The sequence below is a fragment of the Limanda limanda genome, chromosome 7 (assembly GCF_963576545.1).
Source record: "Limanda limanda chromosome 7, fLimLim1.1, whole genome shotgun sequence".
Taxonomy (NCBI): Eukaryota; Metazoa; Chordata; class Actinopteri; order Pleuronectiformes; family Pleuronectidae; genus Limanda; species Limanda limanda.
In genome coordinates this window covers 27,451,272-27,458,771 of record NC_083642.1, presented here as the reverse complement: position 1 = coordinate 27,458,771, position 7,500 = coordinate 27,451,272, and the positions used below count along the sequence as shown (strand labels likewise).

The window sequence follows — 7,500 nt, the reverse complement described above, 5'->3', positions numbered from 1 at the left end:
CCAGCTTTTTTCTTGTTCTCTCTCTACATCTCCCTTTTTTTCGACTTCTTATGTGTTAATCCAACCGGACGTTAGCGTTGTGATTGTCTTGTTTAGTGTATGTGTGTCCCCCCGCGGCAGTGACGCACTGTGCGGGGGTAACGGAGCCTGTGTGGAAGGGCATCCGAGACCATGGCGGAGACCAGCACGGAGCGGGTGAGTGTTAACGCTGTCACCCACGGAGGTGACAGCGGGAGAGAAACTGAGCTGACGCAGAGCAAGAGCTGCACAAACAATGAGAGATATGACAGGGAGCAGACAGTGATGGTAGAGATGGAAGGAGAGGGAGAAGACACAGCTATGGAGCTGATGAGGTGTGTGCGTGAGTTGTGCGGGGGGCTGCTGGCGTGCAGACAGATCACTGATAAAAAATATGAGATGACCATGAGCCACCCTAAGGGGAAAGACAGACTCATGGAAGGATTCAAGATTGGGGAGACTCGGGTGCACGCAAGAGAACTGGTGAATGACGAGCTGGTGGTGTCATTTATGAATTTACCTTTTTACATCGAGGACAGGGAGATATTGGCAAAACTACAACTATGGGGTGTCTCTGCAGTATCTCCCATTAAAAGAAGGATGTGGCCAGGTACAAACGTGGCTGATGGGACAAGGTTCCTGAAAGTGAAATTCAATAACCAGATACAATCACTGCCGTATTCTACAAAGTTTGACACAGCGCTGGGGGCGGAGTATTTCAGGGTGCTGCACGACAAACAAGTAAAAGTGTGCAGGCTGTGCATAAAACCTGGCCACATAATGAGAGAGTGCCCGGAATTTCATTGCAACAGATGTGGAGTGCAAGGACATTATGCAAGGGAGTGCACGCAGGGGAGGAAGAGATGTGATTTGTGCCAGAACCTGATGAATGAATGCAGATGCAATAAGAGTGAGGCAGAAGATGATACGAGTGAAAGTGAGCAAGAAAGTGAGAGTGGAAGCAGGGAGGAAGGAGATGCGGAGGACATGGAAAGTGTGGAGGATGGAGACGGAAATGAAATGGAGGAGCAGGTGAGGGAGGATCCAGGGAAGCAGGAAGGAGAGCGGAGGATGGAGGAGACGAAAGGAGGAAAGAAAGAGGGAGCAGACCGGAAGACGAGGAAGGAGAGAACGAGAGTAAACGACGAAGAGGAGGATGGAGGAAGGAGGAGAGGAGTGCTGGAGCGAGAGCTGATCGCAGAAGGAAGGAGAGACGGGGCGGAGGAGAAAGGTCCCAAAACAAAGGAGACGAAAAGGCCAGAGAAGGGGGCGACGGTCGCAAGGAGAGACGGAGAGAAGGAAGCAGGCCGGGAGAAAAGGCGAGGAGAGGACGACACTGGAGGGACGGACAAGGAACTGAATGGAGCAAAGCCCAAAGAGACGGGAGAGGAGACCACTGCATCACAGACGGTAGGATCTGAAACGGACATGGATATAGAGGAAAAAATAAAACAAATGAGGAAAAGACAGAACACTCAGAGGCATACGAGGATAAATAAGAAAAGTAAAACTAAGGAAAAAACAAAATGAAAATAACAATACTAATAATGTTAATAATAATCTCAATAAATGCAAGGGGGCTAAAGAACAAAAACAAAAGAAATCAGATATATGGTGACAGCAATTATGATATAATATGCTTACAGGAAACACACTGGGATGAGAGATGTATGAAAGAGGTGGAGGATGAATGGAGGGGAGATGTGTTTGCAAATAATGGAGATGGGAATGCAAGAGGTGTAGCTATATTAACAAAAAAGGGAGTGATAGGGAATGTGACAAGGTGTGAAGATGAGGGAGATGGGAGGGTGATAGGGATCAAGTTTGAGTATATGAATGAGGAGATTAAGCTAGTAAATGTGTATGCGCCGAATGAGGAGAAAGAAAGAAAGGAGATGTTTGAAAAGATGGGAGTGATGTGTGATGAAAACTGTATGATCGTGGGGGACTTTAATGTTAGGTGTGGGAAATTGGATGTGTCAAGGAACATGCATTTTAAGAATGACACAACAAGGGAGGTGCTAGAAAAGATAAAGAGTATGAAAGGATTGAGTGATGTATGGAGAGAAAGAAATCCAGAGGGGAGAGAGTTCTCAAGAGTACAGCTGGTGAAAGGGGAACTGAAACAGAGTAGGATAGATTTAGTATTGAGCACAAAGGGCATAGCGGAAAGGATTAAAGGTATAGAATATATAGTCACAACATATAGTGATCACAAGGTGTTAAAATTTACAATAGGGGGGGAAATAAGGAGAAGAGGAGGGGGAGTGTGGTGTATGAATGGGCAGCTGCTTAAAGATGAAAAATATAAAAAAGAAGTGAGAGAATACATAATGTGGGAGATGAATGAGAGAATGTATGAGGAAGACACAGGGAGGTGGTGGGAGAGACTGAAAGAGGGGATAAGGAACATGAGCAAAAAACACAGCAGGAACCGGGGAAAGAAAGAAAGAGAGAAGATACAAAGGCTAAAAAAGGAGTTAGAGGAAGAGGGGAAGAAAGCAGGGGAAGGGCTTAATATTGACATAGAGGGATATATAAGAAAGAAAGATGAACTTAAGGAAATAGAACAGGGAAAATGTGAGGGAGCTATAATAAGAAGTAGAGCGAAATATGCGATAGAGGGAGAAAAATGTACAGGGTATTTCTTAAGACTAGAGAAGATAAGGCAGGAGAAAAAGTATTTTGAGCAAGTGGAGGGGAAAGGGGGGGAAAAAATAACAGAGCTTGTAGGGATAGTGGAAAGAGTAGAAGAGTTTTATAGAGAGTTATATAAGAAAGAAGCGTTAGATGAGGAGAGCAGTAGGCAGGTTATAGACAAGATGGAAGCTAGACTGAGTGATGAGGATAGAGAGGTGTGCGAAGGAGAGATAAGTAAGGGAGAGATAGAGAAAGCAATAAATGGGTTAGGCAGAAATAAGAGTCCAGGGATAGATGGAATAATAGGAGAATTTTATATAGAGTTTAGAGAAGAATTAGTACCAGTGTTGGAGAGATTATATAGATGGGTAGAAGAGAAGGGAGAAATGCCGCAGAGTATGACAACAGGTCTAGTGAGCATAATATATAAAAAAGGGAGTAGGGACAAATTAGAAAATTACAGGCCACTCACAATGTTAAATGGGGATTATAAGGTATTAGCAAAGGTGTTAGCAAACAGAATGAAGGAAGTAATAGGGACGGTGGTGGGAAGCACACAAGCGTATAGCATACCAGGGAGAGACATAGCCGACACAATAAGTAGTATTAGAGACACAATAACACACATGAAGGAGAACAATGGAGGGGCAGTAGTTAGTTTAGATCTTAACAAAGCTTTTGATAGAGTAGATCACAGTTATTTGTATAAAGTGTTAGAGAAGATGGGATTTGGAGGAAGGTTGATAGGATGGGTTAGGCGAATGTATTAAAGAGCAGGCAGTAAGATTAAAGTCAATGGGATAGTCACAGGTGAAGTTAGATTAGAAAGGTCAGTGAGGCAGGGATGTCCGCTATCGGCTCTGCTGTACTCCTTGTCAGCAGAGCCGTTAGCGGTACTCATACTGCAGAATAGGAGGATTAAGGGCATAGAACTACCGGGCGGACAGGTGAGCACACTATATCAATATGCGGATGATACAACAGTGACAGTGAGGGACAAGGAAAGTGTAGTACAGGTATTACAAAGTGTAGAACTGTATGGGAGGGCATCAGGAGCTAAAGTAAATATAGAAAAATCTGAAATAATGTATATAGGGGAAAGCAGAGGAGGGGAGGGAGTGAAAGGATTGAAGGAAAACAAAGGGTACATGAAGGTTCTGGGAGTGAACTTAGGGATTGAGGGAGAGGAAGGGAGAGATAGGCAGTATGAAGTACTGATAAACAACATAAAGAAAACATTGGGGTATTGGAAGCAGAGAAAGCTGAAATTAAAAGGGAAGGTAATAGTGGTAAATGCACTAATAATGAGCAAGATGGTGTATGTGATGAATGTGATGGATGTGCCTGTGAAAGTGTTGAAAGAAATAGAAAGAATCATAAGCAATTATTTGTGGGATGGGAAGGGAGTTAGGATAGCAAGATAAGTGTTAGAAAATGAGTATGAGAACGGGGGACTGAAACTTGTCAATTTAGAGGGGAAAAAGAAAGCACTAAGGGTGAAAATGATGGTGAGATATTTAAAGGATAACAGAGATCATGTGTGGAAGGTATTTTTAAGAGAAGCAATAAATAAATGTGGAGGATGTGGAGAGAGCGGAGTGTTCATGGAACTAAAAAAAGGGATGATTGAAGGGGTGACTGACATATACAAAGAGATGCTTGGAGCGTGGGGAGAGTTTGTGAGAGGAGTGAAGTATGAATGCAAGAATGTGAGGCAGGTATGGGAGCAACCAGTGTTTTTAAATCCAAAAATTATGGTAGAGGGAGAAACTATTTTCAACAGGGTGATATGGAGGGCAGGGATAAGAAAGGTAAGGGATATGGTGTATGAGTACATACCGGGCTTCATAGGAGCACAGGTTATTGTGGATGAAGTAAGAGGGAATGGGGATGAAATATGGCCGGGCACAGCAAAAGGAGTAATAGAGAAAATTAAGACAGCAATGCCTAAAGAATGGATGGGAATGATTGAGAGAGAGAATGCGGTGAGGGGGGAAGAGAAAATAGAGATGTATGTGGGGGAAGGAGAATGCAAGGTGAGACTGGCAAAGGTGAAAACCAGAGTGATTTATAAATATATGAGAGGAAAAGAGATAAGGAGACCGGCTGCAGAGAAAGTGTGGAACAAAGTAATGAATGGAATGGATGTGGAGAGCATATGGGAGAATTTGAGAGTGAAATGGAATAGCATTGAATGCGAACACTTTGATTTCATGCTAAGGCACAATAGGATTTTTAATAATCTAATAATAAGTAAGTTTGACTGCAATGTGGAAAAGGAATGTGATGTATGTGGTGAGGGAGTGGAAACATGTATGCATGAATTTGTTGAATGTAAAGAACTAAGGGGATACTTTGAAAAAGTAAAGGGGTTAATAAATAAATGCTGGAAAGGAGAATGGGCAGTGAGAATGGAATGGAAGAAGCTGTGGCTGTTTGGTGTGAATGAAAGACAGAAGGGATGCAATGTAAACCTCATGAACTATGTGCTGAGCCATGCAAGGTATGCAGTTAAAATAAGAAGGAACACGGCTCACTACGAGAAAAGGAAATGTGATGTATGGACTGTTTTTCAAAACTTAACAGAAAGAGACGTGTGACAGATATGGGGCTATATTGGAGAAGAGGAGTTCAGAAAAGGATTTGTGGATGGAAGTACTTTTATTGAAATAATGAATGGAGATGTGAATGAGGTGAGAATGAATTTCGGTTAAAAGGGATGTTTCTTTTTATGAGTTGATTTTTGATTTTAATAATTTATTGATTTGTGTGTTTTCTGTGAAGTAAATAATTATGCATGTAAAAAGTACAGGCCTGGAAAGGGGCTGACATAACACAAAATGTGTTAAAATGTAAATGTACATGTAATAAATGTAAATGCAAAATATTTTTGATAATAAAAAAAAAAAAAAAAAAAGCACGCCCGATCTCGTCTGATCTCGGAAGCTAAGCATGGTCGGGCTTGGTTAGTACTTGGATGGGAGACCGCCTGGGAATACCAGGTGCTGTAAGCTTTTTTGAATTTGCTTTGCAACCAGCTGAGGGAACGGTTGCTGCTGCTTTAAAGGAGAAACATCTTGGAAAGAGCAGGAAAGACTCACCATCAAAGAAAACAAGGATATGGAACCCTGACATTATTACTGATGGAAATGCTTGATAATTGTCATGATTTGATGATGGTGGTGGTGGTTCACATGTATAAATAAGGTATTGTGGGTTGAGTTTTTCGCTTACGGCCATACCACCCTGAGCACGCCCGATCTCGTCTGATCTCGGAAGCTAAGCAGGGTCGGGCTTGGTTAGTACTTGGATGGGAGTCCGCCTGGGAATACCAGGTGCTGTAAGCTTTTTCGAATTTGCTTTGCAACCAGCAGAGGGAACGGTTGCTGCTGCTTTAAAGGAGAAACATCTTGGAAAGAGCAGGAAAGACTCAACATCAAAGAAAACAAGGATATGGAACCCTGACATTATTACTGATGGAAATGTTTGATAATTGTCATGATTTGATGATGGTGGTGGTGGTTCACATGTATAAATAAGGTATTGTGGGTTGAGTCTTTCGCTTACGGCCATACCACCCTGAGCACGCCCGATCTCGTCTGATCTCGGAAGCTAAGCATGGTCGGGCTTGGTTAGTACTTGGATGGGAGACCGCCTGGGAATACCAGGTGCTGTAAGCTTTTTCGAATTTGCTTTGCAACCAGCTGAGGGAACAGTTGCTGCTGCTTTAAAGGAGAAACATCTTGGAAAGAGCAGGAAAGACTCACCATCAAAGAAAACAAGGATATGGTACCCTGACATTATTACTGATGGAAATGCTTGATAATTGTCATGATTTGATGATGGTGGTGGTGGTTCACATGTATAAATAAGGTATTGTGGGTTGAGTCTTTCGCTTACGGCCATACCACCCTGAGCACGCCCGATCTCGTCTGATCTCGGAAGCTAAGCAGGGTCGGGCTTGGTTAGTACTTGGATGGGAGACCGCCTGGGAATACCAGGTGCTGTAAGCTTTTTCGAATTTGCTTTGCAACCAGCAGAGGGAACGGTTGCTGCTGCTTTAAAGGAGAAACATCTTGGAAAGAGCAGGAAAGACTCAACATCAAAGAAAACAAGGATATGGAACCCTGACATTATTACTGATGGAAATGATTGATAATTGTCATGATTTGATGATGGTGGTGGTGGTTCACATGTATAAATAAGGTATTGTGGGTTGAGTCTTTCGCTTACGGCCATACCACCCTGAGCACGCCCGATCTCGTCTGATCTCGGAAGCTAAGCATGGTCGGGCTTGGTTAGTACTTGGATGGGAGACCGCCTGGGAATACCAGGTGCTGTAAGCTTTTTCGAATTTGCTTTGCAACCAGCTGAGGGAACGGTTGCTGCTGCTTTAAAGGAGAAACATCTTGGAAAGAGCAGGAAAGACTCACCATCAAAGAAAACAAGGATATGGAACCCTGACATTATTACTGATGGAAATGCTTGATAATTGTCATGAATTGATGATGGTGGTGGTGGTTCACATGTATAAATAAGGTATTGTGGGTTGAGTTTTTCGCTTACGGCCATACCACCCTGAGCACGCCCGATCTCGTCTGATCTCGGAAGCTAAGCAGGGTCGGGCTTGGTTAGTACTTGGATGGGAGACCGCCTGGGAATACCAGGTGCTGTAAGCTTTTCGAATTTGCTTTGCAACCAGCAGAGGGAACGGTTGCTGCTGCTTTAAAGGAGAAACATCTTGGAAAGAGCAGGAAAGACTCACCATCAAAGAAAACAAGGATATGGAACCCTGACATTATTACTGATGGAAATGCTTGATAATTGTCATGATTTGATGAT

General features: G+C 43.1%; 5 non-coding genes across 5 annotated transcripts; all 5 read left to right on the top strand.

Annotated features, from left to right (window-relative positions):
* Nucleotides 1-5,886: 5,886 nt before the first annotated feature.
* On the top strand, nucleotides 5,887-6,005 carry LOC133006044 (5S ribosomal RNA). Its single transcript, XR_009678600.1, has one exon. It is a non-coding gene; the product is annotated as a 5S ribosomal RNA (ribosomal RNA).
* A 214-nt stretch (nucleotides 6,006-6,219) lies between these two features.
* LOC133006562 (5S ribosomal RNA) lies at nucleotides 6,220-6,338 on the top strand. The gene has a single exon (XR_009679086.1). It is a non-coding gene; the product is annotated as a 5S ribosomal RNA (ribosomal RNA).
* Nucleotides 6,339-6,552: 214 nt separating this feature from the next.
* LOC133008194 (5S ribosomal RNA) lies at nucleotides 6,553-6,671 on the top strand. Its single transcript, XR_009680469.1, has one exon. It is a non-coding gene; the product is annotated as a 5S ribosomal RNA (ribosomal RNA).
* Nucleotides 6,672-6,885: 214 nt separating this feature from the next.
* Nucleotides 6,886-7,004, top strand: LOC133006561 (5S ribosomal RNA). The gene has a single exon (XR_009679085.1). It is a non-coding gene; the product is annotated as a 5S ribosomal RNA (ribosomal RNA).
* Nucleotides 7,005-7,218: 214 nt separating this feature from the next.
* LOC133008193 (5S ribosomal RNA) lies at nucleotides 7,219-7,337 on the top strand. The gene has a single exon (XR_009680468.1). It is a non-coding gene; the product is annotated as a 5S ribosomal RNA (ribosomal RNA).
* Nucleotides 7,338-7,500: the final 163 nt, after the last annotated feature.